General features: G+C 40.2%; 1 protein-coding gene across 1 annotated transcript in view; it reads right to left on the reverse strand.

Moving 5' to 3' along the window:
* The window catches only part of ttc28 (tetratricopeptide repeat domain 28), a 162895-nt gene that overhangs the window by 117523 nt on the left and 29122 nt on the right, over positions 1 to 16250 (reverse strand). The gene's annotated exons all lie outside the window — the stretch shown is intronic.

The raw sequence follows: 16250 nt of genomic DNA on the forward strand, positions 1-16250 counted from the left end.
TCTCCCTTTCACACACACACACACACACACACTCTCTCACTCTCTCTCTCACACACACACACACACACTCTCTCTCTCTCTCTCTCTCACACACACACACACACACACTCTCTTTCTCTCTCTCTCTCTCTCACACACACACACACACACTCTCTCTCTCTTTCTCTCTCTCTCTCTCTCTAACACACACACACACTCTCTCTCTCTCTCTCTCTCTCTCACACACACACACTCTCTCTCTTTCTCTCTCTCTCTCTCTCACACTCTCTCTCTCTCTCTCACACACACACACTCTCTCTCTCTCTCTCACACACACACACACACACTCACACACTCTCTCTCTCTTTCTCTCTCTCTCACACACACTCTCTCTCTCTCACACACACACACACACACTCTCTCTCTCACACACTCTCTCTCTCTCTCACACACACACACTCACACACTCTCTCTCTCTCTCTCTCTCTTTCACACACACACACAAACACACACTCTCTCTCTTATACTCTCTCTCTCTCTCTCTCTCTCTCTCACACACACGTACACACACTCTCTCTCATACTCTCTCTCTCTCTTATACTCTCTCTCTCACACACACACTCTCTCTCATACTCTCTCTCTCTCTTATACTCTCTCTCTCACACACACACTCTCTCTCATACTCTCTCTCTCTCTCATACTCTCTCTCATGCACACACACACACACACACACACTGCTATTAAATGAATCAGTAACTATTTTGATAATCGATTAATCGTTTTGAGCAATTTTTTTAAGAAAAAAAAAGTCCAAATTCTCTGATTCCAGTTTCTCACATGTGAATATTTTCTGGCTTCTTTAGTCATAATGTCTATATGACAGTAAACTGAATATCCATTTAAAGACGTCGTCTTGGGTTCCCGTAGACAGTGATCAACATTTTCCCCTATTTTCTGACACTGTATTGGCCAAACAACTAATCAATTAATCAATAAAGTAATAAAAAAATGAAGAAATAAAATTTAAAAAAAAAGGTTAGTTGCAGCCCTAAAAAATGATAAGTAAAAGAGTTGCATTCACAGTCTCACTGAAGTAAGTTATCAGCAAGTTATCAGCAACTTGTAGCTTCTAATATGATATATCACATTACTGTGGTAACACTTTAGTATAAGCAGTATATCAACATATAATAAATAAATCTAGAGTGCATTATATTCAACGGTGTTCCTAATATTTTGCCCCCTCATGGGCTTGACAAAAAGATTAATCAACTAATCGATGGACAGAAAATTAATCAGAGATGGACCTATGCTTTTTTTGATGTGAGATGTTTGTTAAATATGGTCAAAGGTTCAAAACTTGAGGTGAACATATGTAAAAATGCTTCCTGTAAGTCAAAATCCAGGGCTTCGACCCGCTCTGAACACTCCGCTGCAGTGTCACCTCTACTTCCTCTTCGTGATGACGTCAGATTGTTCGCACATGCCCATAAACGGCCGTCCAGTTTCATATCGGATTCAGGCTCGAGCATGTACGAATGTGTTTGAGTATCTGATAGATAAGGAGCTTTTTGAACTGTAAATCATGAAAAGATATTCCAGTAGAGCCACAGATTAAAAATATAGACCTGGAAATGTGCAGAATACGTCCCTTTTAAAAGTGCAACCTAATATAATTTTGCGGTAACACTTTATTTTACAGACCTAGAAATGTGCATGATATGGTCCCTTTAAGTTGATTTTCAAGAAAAAATGACAAACATTTGATGGCTCAGCTTCTCAAAATTGAGAATTGGCAGTGTTTCCTTGTTACATTAAGGTAAATTAAACAGTTTGGGGTTTGTAACACTAGCATTCAGAGGCATTCTCCCCCTGTTTCCTGATATTTTACAGAAAACTGCTCATAGATTAATGGATAGTGAAAATAATCATTAGTTGCAGCCCTAAAAGAAACTTCAAAGGTTGGTTTTCAAGCTTTAATTGCTGCAATCTAACACCACATCCCTGACATTTACAAGTGCTACATACGGCAAAGTAGAAGGAGAAGAGAGGACGAGTAACCTAAAACAGGAGCCACATGGCTGATAGCAGACTGGGAGAGCACAAGTGGAGATATAAGGAGAACCTTACACCTCTGTGTGCATCTCTGCACTCGGGGTGGCGGCGAGCGCTGTTTGAAATCGGAGCTGAGGGTAATATTGTTGAAGATCAGAGAAGTTGAGAGGGGAGAGAAAAGCCTTCAGGATCCTTTACCCCTGCGTAAACAAAGGCAGAGGGCAGTGAGGCCTGACACCCACAAGCTCAAAGAGCAAAGGAGAGATTATCAGAGGTGCTATATAAAAGACTGTGAAGGTGCCAGAAGAGAGATTGAGCGAATTCAATCAATAAAGGTTGAAACAGGTGTCACGTAATTGGTGGTTTGTCTGTAAGAGTTTTCTTTACACACAATGGACACTCAGGCTGAAAGGTGCTTAGACGAATGTGGAGTGTATCTTCAGTGAAATTGTCTTTCACAGTGAATCTGATTGAAGTTGCATGTACTATATATAAAGGCTGAATGAAAGGGAGAAAATCAGAAAAAGGAAATTCACAGTTACATGACGGCTGACAGGTTAATAGGCACCTATATGACGCACAGAGAGCTCCTGATAATTAAAGTGGTATCACCTGTCTCCACAATGTGTTTATGGTAAGTATGATGAAGCAGGAGCCAGCTGGTTAGCTTAGCTTAACATAAAGACTGGAAACAGAGGGAAACAGCTAACCTACATCTGCTTACCAGCACCTCTAGAGTTATATCTATGTCTTGTTTGTTTAGTCCTTACAAAAACACAAATTTCCACCCGAAATTTCAGAAAATCCATAGAAGAAAATGCAAATTCATGTGTGTTTCCATCCACTACTGTTTTGCGAATATTAATAGTTGAGCTCATTGAAGTAAACAGTTGGTGGCGCAGATTCTCCACAAAACCACAAAAAGATGATAGATAAGATGAAGATAGTTTCAGTTTTAGGGGCCAAATACATAAACTTCCAATCATTTTTGAATGTAGGTCTGACTTTGTTTCATTTCTACCTGCCTACCTGGAGAAATAAGTGTGTTTTAGAATTAGTCGTATTCATGCAGTTTACAGAAGACATTATTTGGTCATTTAGTCAAACTTTATTGGCGTAAAGTTTGGTAATTTGAGGTATATTGTGTTTTTTCCTGTGAAATGTAAAGAGTGAGGTCAGATATGCCAACTATAATCCATATTACCCCTTTTACTCTTCAATCTAAATGGCTCAGATATTAGCAAGCTAATGCAAGATTTGTCAGCTGGTTCATTCGGCTAGCTAACGCAACACTTCCACCTGGCAGTTAGTAGCTGTAAACATTTAGTAAAAACTCATCTCAAGAACTAGTTTTTGTAGTGCAACTGGTTTTAATTTAGTGACGTAAAATTCTCCAAGGCTAACTTACGAACCAGCTCCTGTTGTCACCGTGATGTTGCCAGTCAAATATTCACTTTTTTACACACATTAAACAATCCAGATACAATGTGTTAGTTACTTAGTGAGCCGTAGAGGTGCTTACAGATGGATTTTTTACCATTGGAAAGAGCCAGGCAAGCTGTTTCCCTCTGTTTCCTGTCTTTGTGCTAAGCTAAGCTAAGCTAAGCAGCTGTAGCACAGCCATGAGAGTATTATCAGTTTTCTCATCTAGCTTGTGTATTCACAAAATGTCTAACTCTTCCTGTAAACAAAGCAGTTGATTTTCTGTTGTCTTCATCACTCTGCAACTTCTTCATCATCATTATTTGTTTGGATAAACCAGCAGGTTCGGTCTCCGAATTGAGACAAAGGTCAAATTCAAAGGCTTGCATGTCATTACAGGGTTAAAGTGAATAGCTTGTGAATCTGGATTGAAGTGTGTTTGTGCATGATTGTGATGGGTTCCTCGAATCAATAACAGAAATGAACTTAACACAGTGACAGTGAGGGTAAATTGTTGTGAAGGATGAAGATCACTAACCCCATCTCCAATAATAGGAACACAGACACACAGTGTGAGATGTCCGCTTGTGTGCGACTGTCAGTCATTTAAAGAACAACCTCCAATCTCCAGAAATAAACGGCCCAGGGTAAATTAGATTTAGAGGAGAATCACCACTTCTAGCTCTGTGTGCAGCCTCACCATGGCTTTAATTTGGTCATCAGCTGAGTGATAACCCCGTCTCTATCACTGCAAGCCATCTCCGCTGACATCAGCTGCTACTATTGTTTAGTGTCTCATTGCAAATACAAGGTATGGTGTATAACTATGAACACTGTGAGTCTTAAGTAGGACAAGGTGAAATCACATGTAGTTTTCTGCCCATTCGCTGAGCTTTCCATTCTCCCATGGCAGATTATAATGATAACGGTGGCAGTTTAACTATCGAAATATTTGGTAATTTTTTAAACAATGGGTTTTTGGTTTCACACAGAAGTAAACAAAAGCAAGGCTCCTTATTTCTTAACAATAGCCATTGATTGTGTCAGCCAAAATAGCGACAAAATAGCTGTAGCTAGCTAATTAATGCTATCTCTATAAACTGGTCTGTCTTGAGGTGATTTTTTAATATTTCAAGCTGACTTGAAATTGACTGATGGCCGCATATGTATATGATATCATGCTAAAAGACTGAGGCTAAAGCTAACATGTCCCAGGCAAAAAGTCAAAATCCTAGAAGACATGGAAATAAAAGAGCAGCATTGTTCTTGTTGTAGTCCATCCTAGTATTATGGCACAGAAATATAAATAAAGTGTAATTAAAATGTGATTTCATTGTTAGCATAAAAAACAAACTTGATTAAGCAACACAGAGGCTTTATTGTTCGTATTTTCAAAAAAATATCTTCAACTTTTACAAAGGAAAAGGCTTTTAGGAGAAGGATGAGTTTGGCAAACATAATATTATCTTGGGTAATGAGTTTGGCAGAGGTGCTGCAGTGTAAACTTCCCTAAATTCAATTATGCCCTTTTACACCAAAATTAGCGCACATATGGTGGTTTTTTTAAATACGAGTAAACCCACTAAAATAGGTGAATGACTCCCTTCCCATCACCAGTAGACAAGTTTGCCTTTTTGTTTTTTTTTTACTTGGTGTGGCATGTTTGACGTCACGGCTAGCAGCTAGTTATCATGGCTAGCATCGTTAACATAGCCGTGCTGTGCTCTTTGTAGCCCGTAGACTGTATGAAAATAATGTGTAGCCACAGTGTTTCTGGTTTAACAGCACCGTGCTGGGCAGGTGACAGGTGTGTTTACAGTGTTTGTGTGCTCAGAACGACGTCACACGGCTGACAGACTGTTAGCCTAGCATGCTAATACTACATAAACATATGGATGAGACCATATATTTATGTATAGTCTCTCTGTGATATTAAAGTACGTATTACTTTGTTATTACAGAGACAGTAAAAGTGCTGTATACACTAATGTGAGACTGTCACAGATGTGATGAACACTAGCAGGTTCATGACCAGTGACAACTCAGCTCCAGTAATCTCTGAAGACCGCCACACTTCCTCTTGTTGACGTGGGGCTAAGCTCTTAATTGAGTACATGTTCCTAATAAATGAGACACCGGCTGTATTATGAGCTTGTGTCGGGGAGCTGAGGAACACGACAGGCCCAGAAGATCAAGGCGGGCGGTGGTGATGTAATACGGGTGTAACTGGTTGGTATAACAAAGAGAGGGGAGGAAGAGATGAGCAAAAGGTAGCAGATAACAGACTGCCCCTCCTCTTGACCCCCTCACTGCTGTCGCTCTGCTGACTGCTTATGAAAGCTTAATACAAGTCAGAGATTTTTCTCTCCATCAGGTCTGTGACAGAAGTGAAAGTGAAGTAGAGAGTACATTTATATTCTCAACAAACATCCACACTACTTTTTCTAACCACAGATGAGTTCAATGAGAAGCTAAACTTTGTAGCATCACAGCACATTAATTAGTTGTGACCTCATTGTGTTGGCATTCCTCTGAGGGCTATGATGAAACAAACACCTCTGACTTCCCACAAAACTACAGAACAGACTTCAACTTTAGTGACACTATAACGTTTAATCCAGCGCCACCTGCAGGTCAAAGTTATTCAGTGGAATATTTCAACATCTACTAGATGGATTGGCACCAACTTTTGTACAAACATTCATGGTTCCCAGAGATTTAATCCTGATGACTTTTTCCTTTTTCCTCTAGCGCCACCATGAGGTTGACATTTGTGGTTTTGAGTAAAATCCAAACAACTACTGGCTGGATTGTCATGAAATGTGTTCATTCATGTTCCCCAAAGGTGAATTATTAAAACTTTGGTGATCCTTTAACTTTTCAATTTTAATTTGTCCGATACTTTGGTTTATGACCAAATACCTGCAAAACTAATGACGTTCCCATCAGCCTCAACTGTACTTTGTGTTTAGTGCTAATTAGCAAATGTTAACATGCTAACACGCTAAACTAAGATAGTGAAAATGGTAAACATTATACCTGCTAAACATCAGTATGTTAGTATTGTCAGTGTGAGCATGTTAGCATGATAATGTTAGCATTTAGCTCGAAGTGCTGCTGTGCATAACTACTGTTGTTAGGATAAAGCTGAGATGTAAGAACATCTGAGCTACATAATTTATCAGACAAGGTATCTCTGAAATAGAGGAAGAGCTCAATAATCAATAATCTTGGGGAAGTGCAGAAGAGCAGAAAGTAATTACTAACTTACACACACACTTACACAGTTCATAGTTTCTGCCTGTTTAAGCTGCATATTTTATGTGTTCTTCAATTAAATCTTCATCAGTTGAAGATGGCAATTTAAATCAGTTTTAGTTCACATTTGGTGATTAGATGCAGTAAATTTGGTTTGGTCATTTCTCTTTTTAAAATGCTGCTTGTGAGTAAACAATCTTGAATCTGAGAACATGATGAAATGTGTGATTTACTGAAAAACTTTTAAAAAATGTTCCGATATAGAAATGTAAGGAGGAAGAAATAGTTAAAAGTGCTTAGTATTTTTAATATTTTTAATTTCAATATCATGTTTTTTTTAAATGTTTGTGCAGGTGTGTTGGTCTGCCAAACACAGCTCCAACATTTATAGTGTAACGAGAAACTGTTATAACCTAAAATATTGCACAGACTTTATGATACTTCAGAGATTCAGAAGAATTACAAACTATAAACAGACTGTAACTGTAACTGTTAATTACCGGAGACATTAGCTCCAAAGACAACAAACTGGTGGCTAAAGTAGCTGCCCAGAAAGAGCAGGAAAAACGCTTAAACCTAAAAAAAAGACACTAAAAAAAGATTAATGCTAGGATTATCTTCTTTTGTGGTAAGATTCAAATCACGTAATCATCAAAATCCACTCTAGCACTTGATAGGAGTATCGGTTCAAAGAATATCAGCATACTGCCTATAGTAGCAACAAAGCACATCACCCTGAAATCTGGTGATTGATACGAGGGGTGTGACAGATTTCTGCATGAGTGTGTGTGTGTGTGTGTGCATGTTTCTGTATGTGTGTGTTTAGGAGAGAGATTGATGACTGACGCAGCAAAAAAGGGCTGCAAAAATGTTTTATTTCCATTAGGATCCTTCGGCTCCTGTCCTTGTCGTATCTGCATCCTGCACACACAAATGACTTGTAGTGACTTGACAAATATGCAGAAAGCCTCTAATGCACGGAGTCTCCCAAAAGATGTGTGGATACTCATAACCAAAACACACACACACATACACACACACATACAACACACAGCTTTCAAACTGAAACTCAGACACATAATAAGACTTGAGCCGGCGTCAAAAGTATGTGCGTATGCAAATGCATCACTGAATAAAATATTTTGTTACGGATTTGTTGATTCAACATGCAAATGTGACTATGTCAATAACGTGTTACAGCAAGACTTGTTAGACTTTGGTCCCTTGTTGTGTGAGGTGAAAGCCTTCAGGGAGAGCTCTGTCTCCTGCTGCGTCGATATGAACATCAAAGACAAACTGACACCGACAGAATGCTGAAAACCTTCATATCTGCAGTAAAAAAAAAAAAAAAACAGTTTCCAAAAGTGCTGCACACCACTGCCTCTGCAGTACCACTTCTGAAAGTTTGCTCTTACTATAAAGACAGCTAGCATTACTAGTACTGCTACCACTACAGTACTACTACCACTACAGAACTACCACTACAGTACTACCACTACTACTGCTGCTACAACTACAGTACTACCACCACTAGTACTGCTACCACTACAGTACTGCTACCACTACAGTACTACTACCACTACAGTACTACCACTACTACTGCTGCTACCACTACAGTACTATCACTACTAGTACTGCTACCACTACAGTACTACTACCACTGCAGTACTACCACTACTACTGCTGCTACCACTACAGTACTACCACTACTAGTACTGCTACCACTACAGCACTACCACTACTACTGCTGCTACAACTACTAGTACCACTTCTGAAAGTTTGCTGTTACTATAAAGACAGCTACTACTACTAGTACTGCTACCACTACAGTACTACTACCACTACAGTACTACCACTACAGTACTGCTACCACTACAGTACTACCACTACTACTGCTGCTACAACTACAGTACTACCACTACTAGTACTGCTACCACTACAGTACTGCTACCACTACAGTACTACTACCACTACAGTACTACCACTACTACTGCTGCTACCACTACAGCACTACCACTACTAGTACTGCTACCACTACAGTACTGCTACCACTACAGTACTACTACCACTGCAGTACTACCACTACTACTGCTGCTACCACTACAGTACTACCACTACTAGTACTGCTACCACTACAGCACTACCACTACTACTGCTGCTACAACTACAGTACTACCACTAATAGTACTACTACTACTAGTTAGTATCCTCGCTCCCTCCCTGTTGTGTTGAGCTCAATGTTGGAGTGATGAGTTCAGAACCTAGACACCAAAGATTAATGCTGCATATATTCAAGATTCAAGATTCATTTATTATCACCAAGATAGCAAAAATTGCTGCGGCCCAGATCCGGCTCACACCGACACTTTCGACACTTTCTTCCGGCCCACATACTGCGTGGGATGATGGCCCTTTGGCGGTCCGTTCCTGTTTCACAGATCTGGGCCACAAACAAGCCGTATGAACAAACCAGATAAACCAGAACTGACCCGGATCCAGTATACACATATCTGAGAGCACTGCATCTTTACCAAAAAAGGCCCACATTTAATTTGAGATATTTGGGTTATATTTGCTATTTTATATGTGGGCCGTTTCAGGATCACATCCATTTTGTCCGGGCCAAAAGAACTCCAGCAGTGCCGCATCATTGCTTGAAGTGACCCACTTCCATATGCTATCTGGGTATCATTTCACAACACAAGGTTGTATAATGAAATGTGGTTTGTAGTCCCTTTATGCTACTCACAAAAACAGAAATTATATAAATGGATTAATATATAATAAGTCATAACAATAAAACTATTTTTGATATTGGAGTGTGGGGGATGAACTGAGGAAAGAAGCTGCTCTGTAGTCTGGTGGTACGACAGCGGGGTGAACAGGCTGTGGTTGGGGTGGGTTTAGTATCCTTTGGGCTCTATGCCATATCACTGATGCTCGGTCGATGGGTACCAATGATGCTCTGGGCGGTTTTAATCACCCCCTGCAGAGCCTTCCTGTCTTGGGTTGTGCACATCTCATGGCAATTTGTGATGTTTCCAGTCAGGATGCTTTCTATTACTCCTCTGCAAAAGTTAACAAGAACTTGGGACAGGAGTTTTGCCTTCTTAAGTTCCCTTAAGAAATACAGTAGTTTCTGAGCTTTTTTTACTTGGGTGGAGATGTGTGATGTCCATGACAGGTTTTCTATGATGCTGATTGATGTAGACAGGGCTGTGTGTCTTTGCCTCCTTTTTTACTAAAATCAACCATCAGCTCCTTGGTTTTGTTGACATTGAGCAGTATGTTGTTCTCTGTGCATCATTCTGCAAGATTGTTGACAGTGATATTGGTGGTGTCATCTGCAAACTTCACAATGGAGTTCTCACCATGTCGGGGGTTGCAGTCATGGGATGTACAGTGTGAATGGGGGTGTTGAGCACTAGGGTGGAGGAGGTGTGACCACCAATCCAAACTGTCTGGGATCTGTTTGTGAGGAAATCCAATATCCAGTTGCGTGAGAGTGGTACTCAAGCCCAGAGTACAAAGTTTTCCAATCAGTTTCATGGGAGAGATTGTGTTAAATGCTGAGCTGAAACCAACAAACAGCATTTCTGACGTAAGTGTTGTTATTTTCAAAGTGTGTGAAGACTGAGTCGAGGGCAGTGAAGATCTGTATGCAAATTGGTGAGGGTCCAGACTGGCTGGGATGTTGTCTTTGATGTGCTGGAGAACCAGTTTTTCAAAGCACTTCATCAGAGTGGCGGTACTCGTTTAGACTAGACACAGACACAGACTATTTAGGTACAGGGATGATGGTGGCCGTCTTGAAGCAGGTGGGAACACTCTCCTCTGACAGTGATATGTTAAAAATGTCAGTAATAACATCAACTAGCTGGTTGGCTCATGTTTTTAGGGATATTATCAGGCCCAGCAGCTTTATTCATATTCACTCTCAGCAGGATTCTTCTCACATCCGCTGTGGATACTGACAGTGGCAGGTCCTCTGGAGGTGGAGTAGATTTTACAGCTGACTCTTTGTTGAGGATATCAAAGCGAGCGTAGAATGAGTTAAGCTTATCTGACAACGTGGCCTCACACATTATGGGGGGGTTGCTCCTGCTTTTGTAGCCTGTGATGTTCTGGATCGTCAGCCACATATCTTTTTGGTGTTGAGGTCTCTCTCTCCAGTCTCTGCTGATGTCTCCGCTTTGCCTCCTTGATGCCAGCTTTCAGTCTTGCTCTGGCGGTGTTGTATGTTTTCTTATCACCTGACCGAAAGGCAGCTTTTTTTGGCTCTGGATAAAGCTCTCACCTCTCCATTGGGGAATGATTTTAGTGTGTTTGTGATCACCACATCATCAACACATGGCTGATGTATGATGTCACTGTTGATGTATATTCATATATCAAGATTGAAGCTTCATCCGTCCACACTTTAACAGTTCAGCTGAGAGTAAATGGGCAGGGGAAGCAGGGAAATATGGTCTGATAGAGCAAAATGGGAAGGCGTGAAGGCTTTGTAGCTGCCAGGAATGTTGGTATAAACATGGTCCAGGGTTTTACTTCCTCTGGTGGGGATGTGGACATGCTGGTGGAATTCAAGTAAAACAGTTCTGAGGTCTGTTCGATTAAAATCACCAGCTACAATAAAAATACCATCCAGTTGTTTTATCATGTGAATGCTGATGACCTCATACACTTCCTGTGGTGCATTTTTTGAATTTGCATCTGGAGGAATGTAAACAGCAACAACAAACACATCTCTCTGGGCAGATAATATGGTCGACATCTTTAAAAACATTAAAAACTCGACATCTGGTAAACATTGTCCATCCACTTTGACTGTGTTTGAGCACCAAGCATCATTGATGTAAACACAGAGTCCGGCTCGCCTCCTCTTGTCGGCGTTGAACTCGGTCCGCCCAACAAGTACAATAGCTTGATCCGAGATGTCGGGATGGAGCCAAGTCTCTCTAAAGACGTGGACACAACAGTCTTTGATTTCCCATTGTTGAGTTAGCCTGAGTCTTATTTTATCCATTTTATTGGATGTATTTATTTATTTACTGCAACTGAACATTAGCCAGAAGTCGGCTGAGTAGAGGAATAGCTTTAGGTCCAAGCTGGGTTAGCTTAGCTCTGATCCCGGCTCTCTTCCTTCTCTTCCTGGGGCGATCGCACCACTTGTGGTGACGTTTGGTCCGGCTGGTCTGGCTGGGTGTTCTGGAGACGCCGTCGGCAGTGATCATTTCAAGATCTGCTGCACGTAATCCAATCCCTGCACTTCCTTTTCCAACGTTAATGAGTGTATTTCTGTCATACATGCTTCAGTAATAAAGCACGTAAATAACAATTTGCATTTAAATAATAATCTACTCCTTGTGAGTTGGCTGACTGGGTTGTATAGTTTGTTCATCTGGTACCATCGGTTCTATTTTTGTGCATACATGTATTTCTCTTATTACATATCAGCTGTATGAAACCATGAATTAGCCATTGTTGTTTCTGGGTCCTGTGTATTGCTTATCTGTCCTTCAATATATTCAGTCTTTGTTCGTCCCCCATGGGTCTTGCAGCACAGCAAAAAACAGACACACCAAAGCAGACTCATCCATCAGTAACACTGATTAACATAAATATGAAAGATTAAAAATAGCATCGAGAAAGAGTAACACACAATAACAATACAGTCATAAGAATAAGGAATTGAAAACAAATGATTAACAACAAATTAAAACAGTAAATAAAAACAATAAGGCACTTGTATGATTAGAGTTGGTCGATGAAAGGATTGAGAATATACTGTAGAACCATATCCATTAATGTTGGGTTGAGTTACACTGAACAATTATCTTTGGCTCATGTGAGGCGGCCATATTTGTTTGGCTCTCAGGAACTTCCATATCATTAAGCGCCAAGTCGTATATAAATTGAATTGTAAACACAACTTGGATGTTGGCACTATTTACAAGTCAGAAACTCATTATTATGATAACTCCAGTATGACATGAATGAGTTGCAACGAATAGTCGATTAATTGATTAGTCGATGGACAGAAAATTAATCAACAGCTATTCTGATACTCATAATCTGATTAGTGATTTATTGATTAGTTGCCAGCTATTAAATTAATTGCCAATTATTTTGATAATCAATTAATCGTTTTGAGACATTTTTAAGAAGAAAATTCCGAATTTTCTGATTCAAGCTTCTCAAATGTGAATTTTTCTGGTTTCTTTAGTCCTCTATGACAGTAAACTGAATATCTTTGGGTTATGGACTGTTGATTTGGACATAAGAAGACATTTGAGGGCGTCATCTTGGGCTGACATTTTATAGACCAAACAACTAATTGATAAATCAAGAAAATAATTGACAGATTAACCAATAATGACAATAATCATTAGTTGCAGCCCTATACATGATCATATTCTGAATATCTTTGGATATTGGACTGTTGATCAGACAAAAGATACTTGAAGACGTCAGTTTGTTCTCTAAGAAATCAAAACATTACTACTTTCACTATTTTCTGGCATTTTATAAACAAAAAGATTATTTATTTAGGGGTGTGTCTCGGTGCTCTGACCTCAATCGAAGCAAACTGTCTACAATCGCTGCCATTATATGAATGTTTTTAGAGCTACTCATGGCTTGGATTCAGCTCTTGTATCTAACAAATGAGGACTTACAACCATTGACAACATATGCACGACGCTAGATGCCAAAAATACAAAAGACTGCCACAATCCATCTTTTCTTAAAGCAGCATTGTTACACATAAAACAGAGGGATTTGCCAAACTCCAGGGAGGCGAGTCTGTCCAGAAACATGTCTCCTGCAGACTGAGAGGAACTCTGTTGTAATCCTATACAGTTAAAAGGCTCCTAACAGCAGGATCCGCAATCACAGGGTTGGAAAGCACAACTTAACCTTTCCACTTTAAGAAAAATCCTTATAATCCTTTTTGAATATCTGCACTTAAACTTCACGATGAACAAATGATCAGATATGTGAGGGCGTGTACGGAGCAGTTCATGTGAGGTGCCCTTCCATTGCGTTAGACAGCGGATTTTAAAACAACCCCCCCCCCCCCCACCACCACCACCCTCCACCCCCTCCACCCCCTCCACCCCCCACCTCACTCAGATGCCATCAATAATGCAACAGCTGGTGTCTGCGTGTGATTTGTTTATGCTCATTGCCGCTGCCAACCTCATTGTTTTTTCATGAAAACTGTAAACTGCATATTTACAACCTGTTACAAGGAGCAAACAATGGAAACACAGGCACACAGACACCAGAGGTATGCAAATAGTATTATAGTTGGAAGCCGAAGTCATTAATATACACTTCAGCTGTGTATTACTGCAGCAAAGAAGAGATGAAACTCTATATTTAACTCATATATCACCAGTACAGGAACTATAACGCAATCTACAGCAAAAGCTTCCAAACACTGTCGGCCCGCCTGACAGCGTTTCCGTGACGAGATAATAAAGTCAACCTTGACCTCTGAACTTTGACCTTTTCCTTTAGGGCTGGATGCTCGTGTTTGTCAAAGAGAGGCTGAAAGACGAGCGTGGCCGCATATCTTTATCAGATCTCTATCAGTCTTATTCATCTCTCCGACCGGCATCATCACTCTGCCGCTACGCACACATCACCGCGCTGATAAACACAAGCGCATAGACACACACTGATACACACACCATATGTCAGGAAAGTCAATTTGATGGAGCACTTTCCACAGCCAACATGGCTACTAAACACACACCTTGGCAGTGATGAATGTAGTGGCTCGATGTGTGTGTGTGTGTGTGGGTACTGGTGGACTGGCAGATTTAGTACATGTGTGTTTATGGTCTCCGCTCTATTTCGCAGTTCAGTTGCATTACTGACACATTTATTGCTGCAGTCTCAGAATTAAACCTCACAGTTTAATGTAGTGGTGATTATAATATACGGCGCTCTGTGCAATTCAAAAACAACACTATATAAATTCTAACGTCATGGTTATAAAACAATAGATGAGGTTAACTTTACCTTATGACATTTTGCCAGACCTTAATATAAATTTTGATATTTATAAGTACAGATTAATTTACTTTAAGTCCACTTTGATGATAATCACAGCTGAGTTTGTGGCAGAGGGGTGATAATACACTCTGGGGTGTGCTGGTATAGAAAAATAATGGAATGCATTGTGGCTGTTATTTTCATATGATAAAGAGTAAGTGCACACTATTCAAAAACACTCCCTTCCAGCATATTTTTAAGAGTCTACTGCTTTGAGCTAAATGAATTGGTCTGATTACTTGAGCTACATTAGCATGATAAACATCAGCATGTCAAATATCAACACTCTGATGTTTAGCAGGTAATCTCTATCATGCTCACAATCTTAGTTAAGCATGTTAGCATGCTAAAATGTTGCTAATTAGCATGAAACACAAAGTTCAGCTGAGGGTGAGAATGAATAAACCAAAATATTGGAGAAATTAAAAGTTTTGACCTGATGAGGTGCTCGATGAAAAGTCAAATTATCCTGAATAGTCGTGTTTACATCCAAATGTAGCGCAAAATTTAACCAAATTTCTAGAGAAATCGCCAAAATGTTATGGGAACATTAGAAGTTAGTTCATAATTATAAACAGCTGGTGGCACTAATTCTCCAGTCGGTGCCATCAAACCATCGCAGAAGAAGAAGACACAACGTGATGACGTCATTAAAAGAGTGACAGTCAAAGCTCAAGAAAACCATGAAGAAACCGTGATGGAAATATAACATTCTCCTCATCACTCCACACAGATCTGATGTTTTTATCTCTTTAGTGGAAGCTTGAGTGACGTTTAAGTCACATGCTTCATCATCATTTATTCACGAAGTCTGTTTCCATTGCACTTTGTCACATTTTCTTTTTATTGATACACCTGCTTTTCCATCTCAGCTAAGTGTTTTCTTGTGATATCTCAACTTTTTGGAGGAATTTTGAACATTTCCACTCAGGGTTATTTATGCAAATTTAAAATTTGTATAAAACCACAACAGATGGATGGAACTGTGCTTAGTATCTGTACCAAATCCTTAGCAAACCATCCAATATTGGCTAGGATATTTCAGTCTGGACTGAAATGGTGGACATTTCCATCCAAAAAATGAAGTGGAGGAGTGGATGAAGGGTGGAGGGCGGGAGGGCAAACGCCTGACTGTGGCTTGGCCTCATAGGTAAGTATTGCGTGACGACACAGGGATGGATGACGTAGGTATGACGGCTGATCTTAGGAGACTGACTGACTGTAACCAATCAGTTACAGGACACTTCTAACACTGATGTAAAGTGATCCCTGGGAAATGCAATCACATTAACCCCAATCTGTCTTTGGTGATGGGAACTTTGGATGGAGGTTTTGTGCTGCAGAGAGGACTCGTCGGGGCGTTTCCGGTGGATTTCCACTTGCAACAAGGTGGTGAGGGTCACTCATATTGATTCATACACCTAACCCTAAATCTATAGGGCCCAGTGAACATTGGGATGACTGTGAATGTG

This window comes from Thunnus maccoyii, chromosome 19 (assembly GCF_910596095.1).
Source record: "Thunnus maccoyii chromosome 19, fThuMac1.1, whole genome shotgun sequence".
Lineage (NCBI taxonomy): Eukaryota > Metazoa > Chordata > Actinopteri > Scombriformes > Scombridae > Thunnus > Thunnus maccoyii.